The following is an 18,863-nucleotide window of genomic DNA, read 5'->3' as shown; positions in this document are numbered from 1 at the left end:
TGCTCAACCATTTTATAAGGGACTTATATGCCAACTGTGGTCACTTATTCTGTAAACAAAATAGTCTCAGGTATAAAACTAGAGAAAACATCATTCAAAATCTCCATTTGGATTGGGCTATAAATGTCATTAGTGTTAAAATTAGGAGCAAGGTCTGTGTGCTGAAAACTAGCATTTAAATGCCTTCCCTTCTACACAGAGTTGTACTTCTGTCTTATCTTGCACAGGTTTGTTCTAAAAGAAAAGAAGTAAAAATTTAGCAAGATGGGGGGAGGGGTCCTGAGTTGGACATGGTAGCATATATTTTTAACCCAGCACTCAGGAGACAGAGGCAGGTGGATCTCCACGTTCTGGACCAGACAGGGTTACATAGTGAGATTCCATTAAAGCAATTGTTTTAAAATTTATTTTCAAGTTGGGTGTGTGGCTTAGCAGACCTTTCCTAACATACAAAAATGGCCCAGTGTCTGATTACCACACCACAAAATAAATCTAAGCAAGTAACTGCACTCTTCTCAAGTGATAATTGTTGAGACAATTTAAATTTAAAAAAAACACAGCAAATATTTCCCCATAGAGATAGAATATGATTTGGAGTAGACCTGATAGTCTCTGGATTCTGAGTGCTTTATAATGTAAATCAGAATAATCTAAAATGGAAGTGAATCTCACAAACTAGAAGTCCAGGAGGAGTCACCCCAGTGGATGCTGTGTGAGTGAAGAAAGGCCAATTTCAACACTGTTATTGCCAACCACCATTGTATGGGACCCAAGGTCTAATTGGGAAATGAAGGTGAACACAGAATCCTTTGGCTTTTCTGATGAAGTTGGACCCAACACCACAACATCCACCATATCTTAACTAGACTCACAGTTTCTCTGGCAGTCATCTCGGAAGCCCCTGAGAAAGCCCCAGCTGTCATAAATGGAGAACATCCCTCGTTCCAGCACTCAGGAGGCAGAGGCAGGTGGATCACTTAGAGGCCAGCCTCGTCTATGTAGTTAGTAAGTTCCAAGCCAGCCAAAACTACGTATAAGACTCTGTCCTAGCCGGGCGGTGGTGGCGCACGCCTTTAATCCCAGCACTCGGGAGGCAGAGGCAGGCGGATCTCTGTGAGTTCGAGGCCAGCCTGGACTACCAAGTGAGTTCCAGGAAAGGCGCAAAGCTACACAGCGAAACCCTGCCTCGAAAAAAAAAAAAAAAAAAAAAAAAAAAAAAAAAAAAAAAAAAGACTCTGTCCTAATTAATAATTGACTCATTAAAAATTTGAATGTAGAGCTGTCTTATTCTCCAGTAGATTTTCTCTTAATGATAGAAAGCTATGGTAGGGCAGCCAAGTATATCACTCGCACAACAAAAGAACAACTTTCTATTTCTACATTTCCTGAATCCATTACTCCCACAGGGAGGGGCCCAGGGTGCTCAAGTTAGCCAAGAGGGCAAGCTTTACGAGGTGAGTGGGGCAATCATTGTACCTCCTGAATGCCAGGAGGACCTTTTCATTAGCTCTTTAAATTAATGAGCTTTAAAAATAACTCTTGCACGCATGGAATGCTAACTGCACACGGTAGATGTAATCCATCTTCAAGCCCAGGGCTTGTGCGTGTCAGGCAAGGCATCTAGTTGTAGCCCCAGTTAGATGTATCTGAAATATAATCACCAACTCAAATGAATTTTGCCCAAAAATGATAAATAGGTAAGCCATCATTCACCGAAACAGGAGGATCAGCAGTTTAAAGCCATACTGGGCAATGTATCCAGTTGTAGGGACCTAGGGTACAAGAGACCCTGTCCCAAAAAGCTAGAAGAGACGAACAGGTCAGGGAGAACCAGGGTAGAAGAGAAGAGAGGTAAGAGGAAGGATGGGAGGGGAGGGGAGGGGGAGGGAATAAGAGAGCATTAGAGCCATCACTGAATACTCCACTGTTTATCTGATAAAGCACACAAATAGATTTTTAGATGCATATTTAAAACATTCCAAAGTACTTGCTATGTAGACCAGGCTGGCCTAGAACTTGCATCGATCTTCTTGCCTCTGTTTCCACAGTACTGGGACTATGGAACTGCACTACCACATCCAGCATAACACACACACATACACACACAATTTTTTTTTAAAGCAGTTTGCCTTATTCATCACTCTAAAATACTTCAGTATATCCATTTATACCACAATAGGAATGTGAGTGTTATAAACCAAAATGGCCTGAAAGCTACATAGGTCAAATCTCCTCAAGAAATGCCACTTCATTTCAATGTGTTACGGTTGAAAAGGATGTGGTCAAAATCACTTTGCCAAAACAAGTGTTCCAGGCTCTAAAATATAAAATAAAACCAAAACGGACAGACATAGGAAAAGGGAGGTGAGGCTAGTGGAGAGCGTTAGATGCTTTCCCCGCAGGCCTGAGACACAGGGAAAATGGCCCTGGCTCCACACACCCCTCAACTCTTTCACCTAGCTCTGCAAACTGGGGTTCCCTTGGGAGTCTGAGTATGTGTGAAGGGCAAAGTAGGTTTTAAAGAAATCTATTTCCAGGTCTCTAGTTTCCAAATGCCCCCTCCTCCCAGCCCCAAATGCCTTCTTTGTTACAAACAGTACTCGCTCACTTCATTTCTACTTGCCCTCTCCTGTGGATTAAAAAAAAAAAAAAAAAAAACCACCGAGCCTCTAATCCATACCAAATCGATCTTAAACGGTGCTTGCTCCAGGATTAAGAACGATACCACTTCCAAGGAACTGTTCTCTCCAGAGGGCGGCTGAGTCTCAATCCTGGAACTCAACGAGTATTCGTGCATGGCTCCTCATTAAACACATCCAGGTAGCAAGCTGGTCACAGTCCTCGCGCCTTGCCTCCCAGGAGGACAGGAGACAGGAGGATAACCAGATGCTCAGACTTCCTTTCAAAGACAAATCTGATCTCCTGACTGGTTAGAGAGGGAGGGCTTGTAAATTTGCATCATTTAAAAAGAGGAACTCAAGCTGGGCAGTGGTGGCACACGCCTTTAATCCCAGCACGCGGGAAGCAGAGGCAGGTGGATCTCAATGAGTTTGAGGTTGAGGCAGCCTGGTCTATAAAGTGAATTCCAGGATAGCCAGGGGTGTTACACAGAGAGACCCTGTCTCGGAAAAAAGAAAAAAAAGGAGGGTGAGGGGGAAGAACTCACACAAAAATTCCCATTTTCTTCAGTTATGCCTCTGGCTTCCCTTGTCCTTATCTTCCGTTTCTGCATCCATAAAACCTTCTAGCTCACCCCTCCCCCAACATCTCTGCCCTTCCGTGCAAGTGCTAATTCTTTAGCTCAGAGTTTCACTTATCCATTCCATCAACAACATACATAGAAAGTTTATTTTTATTATTTATTTGTTGGTGTTTTGGTTTGGTTTGGTTTTAGACAGGGTCTCTCTATTATGTAGTTCTGGAATACATTATGTAGATCAGGCTAGCCTCTCAGAGTTCTGCCTGCTTCTGCATTCCAGAGGGTTGGGATTAAAGGCCTGCACTATCATGCCCAGCCCACATAGTTTTTAAACAAGCTCTCCCTGTGTGGTCCACAGTGACTTTGACCTCACAGTCTTCCTGCCTCAACTTCATAGATTAACAGGCTGTGCCACCATGCATGGGAGGGCACTTTTTTTTTTTTTTAATTTTTCACTGGGTTTCTCTGAGTTTTTCCTGACTGTTTTAGAAATTACTTTGTAGACCAGGCTAGCCTCAAACTCACAGAAATCTGCTTGCCTCTGCCTCCTGAGTGCTAGGGTTAAAGGCATGATTGGGAGCACATCCTGTAATCCCCAAACTCTGGAGGCAGAAGCAGGCAGATCTCTGTGAGTTCAAGACCAGCCAGGGATACATAATGAGACCTGTCTCTAAATTAATAGAATAAAACTATTATTTATGTATCTGAAAGGGTTTCAAAGGTTTCCCCACAAATTCCCTCACCAGCTTCCTCAATGTTTGTATGCTTTTTAAAACTGAGACATCAACATTGGTGCATCCCTAAGAACTTAAACTCCGTATTTTGAGTTCATTTGCTTTGCCATAAAGGTATCACATTCACACTGTAGTGGGAGTCCCTCAGTCCTTCCTTTATGACCTTGACAATGTAGAGGAATCTGTCAGCCACCCCGTGTCTATCAGTCTGTCCATCCCTTAATAAGCAAATAGAGGTAAGGGATAGGTGCCACCTCTGAAAGGTGTCACAACAGGCCCCAGACCTTAGCACAGCTGACTCCATGGTGAATGTGCCATTCAGGTTGTAAAACTCGACACACAGACAGCACTACTGGCCAAAAAGGAAAAGATCTAATCCAAAGTCCATAGCTAGGGGAAAGCTTTTTGGCTTCTGTAGTTCTGCTTCTGGCTAAGTGATCTTGTTAACTGAAGTACGCCAACCCAGGATATAGTTTTTGTGCTGAAAAGCTCAGCCTGAGAATGGCTCCGTGCTTCACTGGGATCCCAAGCACCCAGTGTAGTCAAAAACCTTACTATTGCCTTGATTAAACCCATGTCCGAGTTGTCTTCTCCGGTGGATACTTCCCGATATTAGCAATAGGTAATAACTACTTGTTATCTTTCTGTAAATTCTGGAGACGACTCAGAGCACAGGCCCTGGCACTGTTGAGTCCAGCTTCCTGAGTTAAGGAAAGAGAAAGGCCCACAGCCTAACCTCCACAGAGCACTGCGGCACATGCCGGACAAGAGGAATATAAATGATAGTAATGATATCAAATTGAAAAGTTTACTCTCCCATCTGCTCCCTTCTTTGGAGTCTGATTCCGGATCCCTGGTGTGTGAGCAGAAAGGATTGTAAAGTCAGAGGAATTGCCACAAAAAAAAAAAAAGAGCTGTGCCATCCAAGTCCACATGACACACACGGACCACACTACCATAGCCGGTGCCTTTGGTTTGCCAAGAGCAGTTTCCCCACAGAAGAAACCCACGCGTTCTCAGCCAAAAAGGAGACCAGGAAAGGAAGGAGGAGGAGCCATTGATTCATCATTTCCACTCCGGGCAACTCTGCAGGAAGCGGGACTCAAGGGGTGTTTCCCATTAGCAGATCATGAAGAATCTGAATACCACAAAACTAAACATTACCAGGTCATGTGTTTTTCTTAACTGTCACAGTCAGCACTAAAAGAAGTTTGGGCTCCCTGTGTTTTTACATAAGACAGCTACACAAGAGCAAGTAGGCAACACACGGGAGATGAAACCCTTACAGAGGCAGGACACGGATGAGGGCGAGAGCCAGAGCCAACAGAGACAGTCAAGGCCCAGAAGATCCCTAAGTGCTTCTGGCTCAATGGGGCCAGAGCTGGTTGGAATGGCCCACAACACCTCCTTTCCTCTTTGCCCCTTTCTGCTCCAACAGACATCAACCCCCAAGATCCAACCTCCTGGGACCTTTTAGGACCAGGAAATCACGGGAGTGGAGAGGTCAATGATGGTTAGTGTAACTGTCAACTTGACAGAATCTGGAATCACCTGGGAAATGGGCCTCTGGAAGCACCTGTAGGGGACTGATTACCTCAACACAACTGAAGTATAAAGACTGCACGCTGTGGGTGGCACCATTCCCTCCCTGACTGGGATCCTGGACTGTATGTGAGAAAGAGAGCTGTCTGCTTCCTGCTTATCGATGTGGTATGACCAGCTAGCTGCTTCAGGCTCCTGCTGCTGTGATTTCCATACTACGATGTATATATCCTTGAACCATGAGCCAGAAGACGCCCTTTCTCTCTGGGGCTGCAAGATGACTCAGTAGTTAAGAGTACTGGCTGGCTGACCTTCCAAGGGACCAGGGCTCAATACCCAGCACCCACATGGAGGCTAACATCTGAAACAACTATCAGAAGGGGATCTGATGCCCTCTTCTGTCCTCTGAGGGTATGAGAAATGAATTCAGTGCACAAACAGGCAAAACACCCACACACGTAAAATAAAAGTAAAACCTTCTCCCTAAGTTGTTTTAATCACAGTATTTTACCACAACAGGATGGCTACGACAGAGACTAAGGCAGAGTTGATGTGGGGAGTCTGTCTCTTTAAGCATTTGTTTACGCAGTGCCTGGGGCTGAATCCAATGCCTTGGTACAGCAGGTGATTGCTCCACAGCTGAGCCACAGCCCCAGGACTGCACATCCTCTCTTTCCGTGTTTCTGGTTTAATATATAGACTTCTGATTAATTAAAGTAATTCCTCTATCCCATAAATGTCCTGGGTAGCCAGCTAGATAGGAGCAGCCTTGAAGACCATGGAGGATTACCACCACCCTCAGTAATATCCCATATCTCTGTTAACACACTACTTTTAAAGAAAGGGAAAGTATCACAATTGCCCCTCTTAAGATCTAAAATCCCTCCCAAGAGGAAAGCCACAGATCAGATGAGAGGGATGAAAGTGGAGGCCACAGGGCTTTGCTGAGGTCCACCGGGAAAGGTGTTTTCCCCTTGGAAAGCACTAACTTTTTTACAATTTTTTCCTTTTTAAAATTCTTCTCTTTTTTTGGTTTTTTGAGACAGGGTTTCTGAGTAGCTTTGGCTGTCTTCCAAGTAGACCAGCCTGCCTCTGCCTTCCAAGTGCTGGGATTAAAGGCGTGGGCCAGCACTGCCCCACTTAAAATTCTTTAATTTTTACTGTATTATAAAAAGAATGGGATCCCAGGCATGGAGGCACACAGGTAATCCTAGTACTTACAGGTGGAGGGAAGGACCAGAAGGTCAGGGGCATCCTCAGTTACATAGAATTTTGAACCAGCCTGGGATATATGAAACCCAGTCTCAAAATAAGTTAAAAAAAACAAAAACAGTGACGACAAAAAGGCTCATGAGGTAAAGGCGCTTGCTGCCAAGATCACAGCCTAAACTCGATCCTCACATTACGGACGGGCACAACTGGTTCCCAGTAGTCCTCTTCCTTCCTTCCACACACATGCCAGGGCATACCTGTGCAGGTGTGTGTACTCGAACTCAAATATACAAGAAATAATGCAAAAAATAATCAGGATAATCTAGAAAATTTAAAAGGCAGGGGCTAGAGAGACGGCTGCTCTTCCAGAGAGAGCCCAGGCTTGACTCCCAGCACCCACATGGCAGCTCACAACCATCTGTAACTATAGTTCTAGGGAATCAGTCAGGCAAACTCTTTTTAAAACTCTTAAAAAAAAAAAAGACGAAAATCCCAACCTTTAATCCCAACACTCAGAAGGCAGAGGCAGGTAGGTGGATCTTTTTTAGTTTGAAGCCAGCCTGGCCTACAGAGTGAGTTCCAGGACAGCCAGGGCTATACAGAAAGACCCTGTCTCAAAAAACCGATGATGATGATGATGATGAGGATGGATGGATGGATGATGATGATGATGATGAAGATGAAGATAAATCTATCAGTAGCTGATTGATGTAGGGAAAACCCAGCCTGGGAATCTCCACCCTGTACTGAAATGGTCATTTACTTTCATTTAATTATTGATATAATTTAAGCTCCCCTGACTGCTGTGTGTCTTCCAGTTTTCTAAAGTCTGCATGCATGTTTTAGTTGTCCTTTGACTTTCTTTGAGACAGGGTCTCTCCTGGATCTCGCTCTGTAGACCAGGCTGGCCTCGAACTCACAGAGAGATCCACCTGCCTCTGCCTCCTGAGTGCTGGGATCCACCACCCTGGCTAGATTTTACTTTCTTAACCCCCACCACCATGCATTTCCTGCTGCCTCACCCGTCATGATGTGTGAATCTCCAATTCCTTTCTCAATCTGACCCAGGCCTCCAACATCCTTCCTGCCCAATCTGACTCAGCTTCAATAACTTTATCATCCGCTAAATTCTTCCCTCCCTCTCTCTCCTTCCCTCCCATTACCTAAATAAATGAATACATAAGCCCTCTGCCCCCTGTTTCTCTCAAGATGCCACCCCCTCTGCAGGAATCTTTTTGATGGCATACTCATTAGCCTCTTGTAGAGCTGTAGACCCCACTACCATCGCACAAAACCCATCAAACTAGCTCTTCTCAGAAGGCAGCTGATAGCACCTCTCTCCGCGCCCCTCTACCTGGCACAAGCTCCCAACCCACACAAACGTCAGCTCATGAGGTTGGGGGGGGGGGGGATAAGAGAAAAGTCTGTTCCCTGGGGTGGAAAAGACACATGATAATCCAGAGATTGGATAATGGGGTAAAACTCTGGCATGGCTGCAGACTGCTGGATGTCCCTCTACCCTTGGGAGCTTCAGGTGAGGCCTGTCTCCAGGATGACACAACCTGACATCACACATCTTAAGACTGGGCTGATAGAGAAAGCTAGCAAGGGTTGGGGAGCTCTTCCCAACGCTTCAAAGAGGATCCATGGAAACCACATACCTGCCATGGAAAGCTGGGAAGACTGCTTTGGGATCCCTTGGAGCTGATGCTCGTGGGTGCTATCATGGCTGGTACACACTGGCAGGCAAGTGTGACGGGCCACGCCATGGAGCTTAGTGAAAGGCAAGAAAACAGATACAGGGTTTTTGGGGTTTGTTTGCTTGTTTGTTTGTTTTCAAGACAGAGTTTCTCTGTGTAGCTTTGGAGCCTTTCCTGGAACTCACTGTGTAGATCAGATCCACCTGCCTCAGCCTCCCGAATGCTGGGATTAAAGGCGTGCGCCACCACCCCCCAGCCAGATACTGTTTTAACATAAGACAGTGCCTTAGTAAAGAAATGCCTTCAAAACTTGGGTCCAACGGAGAAGAAAAAACAAACCATAGTAAAAAGACACATTACCACTTTGATTTTTTTTTTAAATGTGGTGTGTGTGTGTGTGTGTGTGTGTGTGTGTGTGTGTGTGTGTGTGTGTGTTTGTGTACATGAGTTCAGTGCCCTTGGAAGCTGACAGATGGTAATGGATTTCCTGAAGCTGATGTTACAAGTGGTTGGGAACTAACGTAGATGCTAAGAACAAAACTGAGGTGTTCTGCAAGAGGCCGTATGCGCCCCGTATTTCTCCAGCTCTCGGACCTGCTTCAGTACTCTCATACCTTTAGGCAAGTACTTCCTGACAGTGCAGTGGTTCACAGCTGGCTGCAGGTGAGAATCACATGGGTAACTTCATCCAGACACCCTCCAGCCACACCCCATCAATGACTGAGGGTGGGGCTATGAGTCTGGTTGTTTGTTTTTTTTTAATGTCCTCAGGTGACTTAATCTACCTCAAATCTTGGGAACCCATTCTGGGGCCTAACACTAACAGCAAGTCACCACTCTGTCGTCGTCGGCACCCCGTAACTCTGGCTGCTGCTTTCACACGCAGTCTTAGGTCCCCTCTTAAGTCTGCCAAATCAGAGTGCATTTTCACAAAATTCTCAGGCAATTCACATGGCCACTGAAATCTGAGAAGTGTCATGTTATAAAGCACATGACATTCTGTAAACTCTCAAAGTGACCACTGGGCACTCAGGAGTCTGAGGCAGGGAAATGGAGAGTTGAAGGTAGGCTGGCTTGGGCTATGCCAGGAGATCATGTTGGGGGGGGGGGGGGGCAGAGACAGACAGAAACAGAGAGAGACAGAGAAGCACAAATCAAAGTAGCTGATATTACTCCAGTCAGGCTAACAGCCATCGCTTTCTCAGTGGTTTTTTCCTAGCCCCAAACTACCCCCAAATTTCCCTGAAGACACAAGAACGCAAGGGGGAGGGTTTAAGAACTGGAACACAGGAGTATTTCCAAGTCTCTAGGGGATGTTTTCGCCTTGGAGGAGGGGAGAAATTGCACACACCATCTCAACACTCACGGCTTCTGAACCATGCTGAGACCTGGCCTCCCACACACTGATGAGCCCCCATCAACTACAGGCACGTTCTATGATGCCTGTTGTAAATGTGCTGGTTTTATATCTAGTAAACGTTTGAAACCAAGCAATTCAGAACCAAATTTAGGGTATGAGTTTGACATTCTGTCCAGAGACCAAGGCTCTCTTGCCAAGCTAGGAGAGCTTTACTTGTCTGTCTCTATTCTTTTCCTAAATCACACATACAGTAAGATTAAAATAAATAAAAATAAACCACCGGCAGTGGTGGCACACGCCTTTAATCCCAGCATTTGGGAGGCAGAGGCAGGCAGATCTCTAAGAGTTCAAGGCCAGCTTGATCTAAAGAGTTCCAGGACAACCAGGGCTACACAGAGAAACCCTGTCTCAAAAACAATAACAACAAAAATTACTAAACCCCTATTATTTCTAAAGCCATATGCAATGCTATAGATAATTTTGGGCTAGAGATGGGAGAAGAGAGGAATATCTGCCTCCTAAGCACTTACTACCTCAAAGAAAGAGCAGATCCATTTTCTAAACTGGTGGTGGGGTTGGGGGGTAGGTCAGTGTCATGTATCCCAGGCTGGCCTCCAGTTCTCTGTAGATTTGAATTGTTTCCACCTCCCAAGTACTACAAGATTATAGGGAGTTCCACCTCTAGCTAAATTCCCAACGTCTTGAAACTAGAATGAATATAAGAGATAGAAAGTTAAACAATAACCAATTAAAGATTTTCATAAAAATGTTGAGTGCCTGCTGCTGTTGCGGAGGACCTGAGTTCCAGTTCCCTAATTCTCATAGAGGGGCTCACAACCACCTGTAGCTAGCTCCAGAGTATCGGACACCTTCTAGTCTCTTTGGGCATGCCTACATGCAGATACACAAAGACATAAAAAAATAGCATCTTTTTAAAAAACAATCTATAGTTTACTCAACTAAAATTATTATTTCAAAGCCTATGTTCAAAGATCTATTTAGGGAAGTTCCAGAGCTGGGGGTGGGGTGGGGGTGGGTAGGTACTCAGCATGTCTGAAGCCCTGAGTCACTTCCCCAGCACACAAGGGGGAAAGGAGAGAGGGAAAGCTCCAGCAATAGAGATTTTGAGGATCTCATAACGGAGTGGGGCATGTCCCTGCTAATCCAACTAGAACTTCCAGGTGAGCTCACAGCTGGGAACTTCTCCCTGATGACAAGCTTGTTAGTGTCCTCACAAGACAGGAACATCCCCAAGCTAGGGCTAGTCTCATGCTGGAAATGCTGGAAAATGCTTAACTTAAGGGGCTTCCCCCCTGAAAATCCACCTGAAGGTCCCTTTCTTGTGGACATGAGGATGAGAGCCCTTGGTTGAGAGGCCAGAGTTGAAGATCAACACCAAGTATCGGGAATCATTTATAAGAAACTCAAGCTTACGGAGCAGCCCTGCTCTAGGTGCTTTAGTAATACTAAATTAATTCCTACCACAAGCCTCAGCCACCAAGTGTGGCCATCCTTGCTGAACACAGATAAGGAAATGAGCCTAGTGAGGCTGCCAGCTTTCTCAGAGTCATGCATCTGGTGAGGTTTGGGACTGAGATAAGGTCCTCACACCAGAGACCAGCCTCGGAAATGCGGGGCTCCAGAGCCTGTCACCAGGGTCCAGCCTCGGAACCACGGTGCTCCACAGCCTGTCACCAGGGTCCAGCCTCGGAAATGCGGGACTCCACAGCCTGTCACCAGGGTCCAGCCTTGGAACCATGGTGCTCCACAACCTGTCACCAGGGTCCAGCCTTGGAACCATGGTGCTCCACAGCCTATCACCAGGGTCCAGTCTCAGAACCACGGTGCTCCACAGCCTGTCACTAGGGCCCAGTCTCAGCTCCACAGTCTCTCTTAAGAAGCTACTGTGGGGCTAGCTCAACAGATGAAGGTGCTTGCTGTCAATGCTGCCAACCTGAGTTTGATTCCAGGAACTCACACAGGACCTCACACAGAAACAACTCTAATCTCCACTTATACACTGTGGCATGCACACATACACACACATCATATCTATGCACAGTGCCTAATAAACTACAAAAATGTTAAAGCTCAGCAGGGCGGTAAACATGTAAATCCCAGCACTGTGGACATTAGAGATTTCCAAGTTCAAGGTCTCCGTGACCTGTTTGAGGCCAGCCTGGGCTATATGAGACTTAAAAAAAAAAAAAAATGAATACAGAGAGAGAGACAGACAGACAGATAGACAAAAAAGGCAGAGACAGACAGACAGACACACACACACACACACATACACACAAACACACATGTACATACAGAAAGGCTGTTACATTGAGGAAATAGTCCCAGATCTTTAAAAAAAAAAAAAAAAAAAACAGTTTTCATGCTATCTAGCTATATTTTGGCACAATATACCTAAATGAAGTTACTTTTGAGTTGGTTTGGTTTTCTCTAGAAATATTTGAGGTTTAAAAGAAATTCAGTGCTGGGTTGGAGAGATGGCTCAGCGGCTCTTCCAGAGGTCCTGAGTTCAATTCCCAGCAGCCACAGGGTGGCTCACAACCATCTGTAGTGGGATCTGATGCCCTCTTCTGGCATAAGGCATACATGCAGATAGAGCACTCATATACATAAAAAAAAAAAATCTTAAAAAAGAAAAAAAGAAATTCAGTGCCTAGCATTGCCTATTTTCCAGTGACTAAAGATAAGGGTGAAAAAAAGCTACTTAAATAAGTGAGGACCCTCTACTATTTTCTTTACCAGATGTTCTAAGGAGAATGGTGGCCAAAGTTTTAAGGAAACTTGAATAAGCTTCCCCAGTGGATCTCAACCCCTTTCAGGGGGTGGGGCAGGGAGATAGCCCTTTTACAGGGGTTGCCTAGGACCATTAGAAAACACAGATATTACATTATGATGCATAACAGAAGTAAAATTACAGTTATGAAGTAGCAATGAAAATTATTTATGGCTGAGGGTCAGCACAACATGAGGAACTGTATTAATGTGTCTCAGCATTAGGAAGGTTGAGAACCCCTGGGCTAAGACAATTTCAACTAACATCACCCCTACAAGTGCCTGTTAAACAAATGCACAGCACATCACCCCTACAAGTGCCTGTTAAACAAATGCACAGCACATCACCCTACAAGTGCCTGTTAAACCAATGCACAGCACATCACCCCTACAAGTGCCTGTTAAACAAATGCACAGCACATCACCCCTACAAGTGCCTGTTAAACCAATGCACAGCACATCACCCTACATGTGCCTGTTAAACAAATGCACAGCTGTGGAGAGCCTGGGTTGCACTATCAATGTCCAACAATCAATCATACCTAAGTGTTCGCAGGTGCAAAACAAGCTGGGCTTGTAGAACACCTGTAATCCTTGAACTTGGGCAGTAGAGGCAGGAGAATCAGCTCCAAGTCCGCCTCAGCTACAGCAGGAGTTTTAGATTAGTCTGGGGTTTCTGGGATCCTGTCTCAAACAAACAATATAAAAACAAAAAACAAACAAAATAGGACAGTGGGAACCTTTCCAATTCTATAACCCATTCCTTTATTTTGGGAGTTTTACCAAGGTACGCATCATTTTGAACACCCTGCTTACCCACAAGACTTAAGCCCCAGTTTTGTTTTGTGTTTTTTTTTTGTTTTTTGCTTTTTTGTTTTTTTCCAGATAAACATAGATTGATGACAGCTAGAACGTGTTACCCAAGACATGATTGGCAAGAGATTCCTTTCTTCTCACAGTCAGTGCCCAAGGCTCACAGCAGGCACCCTGCTAATGGGCAATGGGAATCTGCTTTGGGGAGACCTCAGGGGTTCAAGAGGTACCAGTAGTTCCCCTGTGGTATACAGCCTTTGGAGAGGTGAATTCCCTGGCCCTGGCTATCACCCTTCTGTCTAGAGCAGCTCACTAATGAATGATCTTTGGATAGGTTCCCCTGCCGGTATCTAACTGCCTTGAAGAAGCTACTCATCCTTCAACATGGGCTGAGTCAGTAGTCAGTAACTACTGAAGGACTGGGGCTTCCACACATGGGGCTGATTCATTCTCAGCTCTAAATCGACTGTCAAGCCAACCCCCTGACTCAAGGTTCTACTTCAGAGCCAGGAAATGCCTAGGGACACATAACACAGTGTCCCTACCCCACAAGCCCACAGGCTAAAGGGAGCCCATCTGCAAGCAACATGGGCCCCTGCACACTGTCATAATCGATTCTAGGAGAAGGTGGTTGCCAAGAGGGGTTGCCAATTAAAGAACTGCAGCAGGGAGTGGAAGGAAGCGGCAGACGCTGAGCCCTCTTCCTCATTTTATAGGAGAGAATTCAAGGACTATCATTTTCCAGGTTTAAATAGATAAAGATGGAGACTTAGAACAACATAAGCAAAGTACTAGCCCTGCACTCAAGTGTTTTAATATTGGTTAATTAAACTATTAACTTTTGCTGATAAGGTGCTGATAAGGTTCCATCCACAGCATAAACTGTCCAGTTAGTTTTCAGACGTAACTGGTGTGCTCAGGATCCTTTTATTCCAGGATTAGTCGGTCTCAAGCTTCCTTACAACACATACCCTCGTATTACTTGAGATTGATTTGGGTAGGTGGGGCAGAATTTCATCAGCCTTTGGTCACTTGAGTGACTGGCCTCTGTCAGCCAATATAACATAGGACAAGGCGTTTATCACTCTGAAGATGCCAAGGATTTTAGGAGTAGGTGCCAAGAGACAGGACAAAGATGTGTACTCACATTGTCACTGAGTTATGTACTATTCCGCCAGCAGCACTTTACCCCTCCAGTCTTAGCAACAATACATGTTGTCAAACTCCAGGTGCTTGCCAGTCCACTAGATGATAAGGGAGATTACCATGCCCACCTTACTATGCAGGACTGGACCCTTCCATATTTAATTGAAGCTTCAATTATTCAGACAGGATATTTTAAAACTTCCCAAGTCAAGATTTCACAAAGAACTATTCAATATCCTCCTTAGAAACTTGGGCAGTTTAGAAACACTCTCAACCCCCACACACTTCATGCTTATCGGCTCATCTAAATCCATGCATATTTACCCAGGGCTTTGGTGTACCAGGACTTGCCCGTGTGCTAACACTGGCATGGGGCAAAGCATAGGACTCCAGAGTGGAAGAGTGGAGCCGTCCTTGGAGTCTAAAGACCAACAGAGTTGGAGGGCCTGAGGCAAACTTGCCAGAGAACACTCCTTGGCTACAACAGGTAAGTTTCCTGGTTTTTAGAACTCATCTGAGCAAAACGTTATAGTCAAACAGAGCAAGCTCGCCTTTTCTAGTTAATGGGAGGGGGTGGGGGCATTTGAAGGTGCCAGCAAATTATAGGGAGAAAGGCAGACAAGCCAGCCAGTGGATTCAAACAAAACACAGCTGTAACAGAGCCTTGTAACTAGGCACTTCTAATCAAAGGTAACACCCAGCACTAACTGTAAAGTAAATCCCAGAAAAATTTACTAGAACTCATGAAAATACTTTAGTTAAGGCCAAGGGGCATATCCCTACACCTCACACAGTTGGGAGTCATATCTACTCAGGATTAAAAATCCAACAGACACATTTACTGTGGACGTCAGCCCTGTGCAACTGATCAGACAGATTCCATCACAATATAAAAATGAAACATGAGAAATGAGATGAGGTGGAAAAAAACAACCACTCCAAGATTCCTTGATCAAAGTAATTACACTTCCATACAAAGCTTCCAATACAAGGAAACCACTTCACAGCGTATTTCTCATTACACCTATCAGCAACCATTTACTGCTTCCAGTACACCCATAATTAAGACTATCAGAGTCAACACAACCCAGGGCAGAGTGCGAGCCTGGCTCATCTCCGTATCCCCCACAACACCATGTGCAGTAGGCACTCAATAAATACTTGCTGCATGAAGAGTGAAAACACCCTCCCATAGCAACAGGCCCAGACTTCTCCCTCAGGAGGACCTTTCTCCTGAATTATAAGTTAAGGCAACTCCCTGGCAAACCTTTCAAATAAATTCAACAAACATTTATCAAGTGCCCAGAATGTGCCAGCACTAGGCATTCTTTTGGCACTGGGATGTGAAGATGACTAACCACACAGTCCCTAACACCCCAGGGGCTTGGTCTTGAACAAGAAGCACACACCATAAAATACAGTGGGAAAATACCGCCATGGAGTTGGAATGCTGTGGGAACACAGACGAGGGAACAGGTAATTATGCAGGAGGCAAGGGGAAGGGTGAGACCAGAGAACACACAGAAACTCATTTCCAGCCCTCAGCACCCTAACACATGTGCTCACAGTCCCTCAAAACTGTGAGAAGGCCAAAGGCTCCCTCACATCTACCATGGCAGTCAGTGCCACAGGCCTGCAGAGGATCCAGGTTCATTTCAATGCAATGTGACGAGACTAGCAGCCTCAGCCACTGTACTTCTTGGGAACTTGCTGTGTGCCAGACACTGTTCCAAGAATGTCAGAGGGATCAATTTATTCAGTCCCGATGGTGACCTAACAACAATGCTCTCACTATTCCAGGGTTACAGATGAGAAGATGAAGCCCAGGAGACTGGGAAAACAAAACAAAACAAAATCCTAGCCTTGTCCACCAGCAGGCAAGAGCGTGCCAGGGGCTGTGACATCCACCAGCCATGGCTTCATTTGCTTCTCGGCTCTGCCCTGAGTGTCACACGCTGAACTCTCAGGTTCTGGAAACACAATCCAAACACCGTGCATCTGTTGTCAGAGCCCTTCAGACACTCATCACTAAATCCTTTTCTCTCACCGACAGCCACAGAAGCCATATCTAGCTATCATCTATCTATCCATCTATCTATCTATCCATCCATCCATCCATCCATCCATCCATCCATCCATCTATCTATCTATCTATCTATCTATCTATCTATCTATCTATCTATCTATCTATCTATCTTCTATCAATCTATCATCTATCAATTAATCATCCATCTATCTATCTATCTATCTATCTATCTATCTATCTATCTATCTTCTATCAATCTATCTATCATCTATCAATCAATCATCTATCATCTATCTATCTGTCTATCTATCTGTCTGTCTGTCTGTCTATCTTTGCCTCTGTTGGCTCCTCCTTGTCACACAGCACTGAGCTCCACACTGCATGATACTTCTTCCTTACTATCTCTCCTCCAGGTCCCCTTTCTTCACCCTGTGATAATTACCTAGAATGCTTTACTGGGCATCCCCTCCTTTTTATCTAAACTTTACTTTCCCGCCCATCCAACTCATTCACTCTGGTTTTGTCTGGTGGAGTTAGGGACAAACATCCTCTTGCCACTGGGCTAAATAAAACCTCAATCGCTCATTAGATCAATTTCAAGTTTTGGTCTCTGTCTCTCCCACTAAAGCATGTTATTTCAGAGCAGCAGGATGACTATGTGTCATTTTCATATTCATTTTCTTTTTCACACCTACTCCTAGTGCATAGAGGTATTAATAAATACCTGCATAGGTTTCCTCATACCACTGGTTCTCAAGGGGAAGGAGGCTGGAAAGATGGCTCAAGCTAAGAGCTGGCTGCTCCTCCAGAGGAGCCTCGTTCAATTCCCAGCACTTACAACTACCAGTAACTCCAGTTTTAGAGGATTTGATGCCCCCTTTTGGCCTTTGTAGGCAGTCATGCATGGGTACACATAACCTGTATACAGGTAAAAAATGGTACACATAAAATAAAATTTTAAATTTTAAAAAGACAAATCATTTCAAGATGAGACAGAGTGAAGAAAGTTGTTTATTGAAAAATAGTTTTATTACTGCTAAGATAGAGTCTCAGTACATGGCTCTGGCTACGTACAGGAGCTCAATATGTCTCAGTATGCAGCTCTGTTGGCTAGGAACTCAACATATAGACCAACTCTACCAGGCAGTTGTGGCTCGGTCTACAAAGTAAGTCCCAAGACAGCCAGGGCTACAGAGAAAAACCTGTTTCAAACAAACTAACAAACAAACAAAGAAAGAAACTATATATGTATGTATGTATGTTCAAAACTCAAAGAATTCCATCCCCCTGCCTCTGGTTCTCCAGTCCTGGAAGAACTACAGACACATGGCACCACACCCTGCCTGCCTAGTTTACAGCATTTCAAGGTCTTACTTTTTCCCCGTTCCTTCTTGGTAAATAAGATCCTAGGATGTTTTCTGAGGTACTCTAGATCAGAAAAGAGGCTGATAAGATAAAACCTTGAGTCACAAGGATGGAAGGAATCCTTACAATACTAGGTTACAAGGGCTTTAAGACAAGTTTTGACTGTAAACAAATGTCCACAAACTTAAAATTTTCAGAGTTAAAGGTTTGCTACGGAAAAAAAGTAAGTTGAACTCAAAGGTCGCACATACATAATCGGCTGCTGTTTAACATTCGTATTTGAAATAATTATTTTTAAAAAAGAAAAGAATATTGTCTCTGTGCAAGCAATTTTCACAGTAAATTGTTAGGTGTAACAAAATTCTTGACACTATCAAGAAAATTCCACCAGACTGTGGGTGAGGCCTCCCTATCCTTTTCATGTGCCCGTAATTTCAGACTGCCAGGAGTTTGAGGCTAACCTGGGCTACACAGCAAGACCTTGTCTACACACACACACACACACACACACACACACACACACACACACACACACACACACACACAGAGGAGAGAGAGAGCCACATTGGCCTCCAGCTTGCTCTGTGGCAGAGGCTGGCCCCAAACTTTCAATTCTTTTGTCTCTGTCTCCGGAGTGTTGCGTTTCAGCCCTGCACCACCATACCTGGTTTAATACAACCCTGGGCCTCTTACAAGGTGGAGGAGCTTTTCCTCCACTAAGTTACATCTTCAGCCTTGAGTCATCTTGATCCTCTATGAGAGATCAAATTTTATCTTTTAGCTTCTCTTCCTAACACAGTAGATGTTCAATAAGGATTTGACCAATGGATGAGAAAAAACATCTGCTCTCTAAACCGCTGGGTCCCAAAGAAAACTTCTGTGCCAGTGTGTTCCTTACGTGCTCCCTCTTGCTACAAGTCAATCCGCATCCAGAAATAAGGAAGCAGTAAGTTTCTGCCTGGCTATGTGTGTG

General features: G+C 44.8%; 1 protein-coding gene across 2 annotated transcripts in view; it reads right to left on the bottom strand.

Moving 5' to 3' along the window:
* Nucleotides 1-18,863, bottom strand: part of Aff1 (ALF transcription elongation factor 1) — a 170,808-nt gene that overhangs the window by 108,798 nt on the left and 43,147 nt on the right. The gene's annotated exons all lie outside the window — the stretch shown is intronic.

This window comes from Peromyscus californicus, unplaced genomic scaffold (assembly GCF_007827085.1).
Source record: "Peromyscus californicus insignis strain IS unplaced genomic scaffold, ASM782708v3 Scaffold_13__1_contigs__length_99412109, whole genome shotgun sequence".
Lineage (NCBI taxonomy): Eukaryota > Metazoa > Chordata > Mammalia > Rodentia > Cricetidae > Peromyscus > Peromyscus californicus.
The sequence above is the reverse complement of the archived record's forward strand: the minus strand, read 5'-3'. Positions and strand labels throughout refer to the sequence as shown.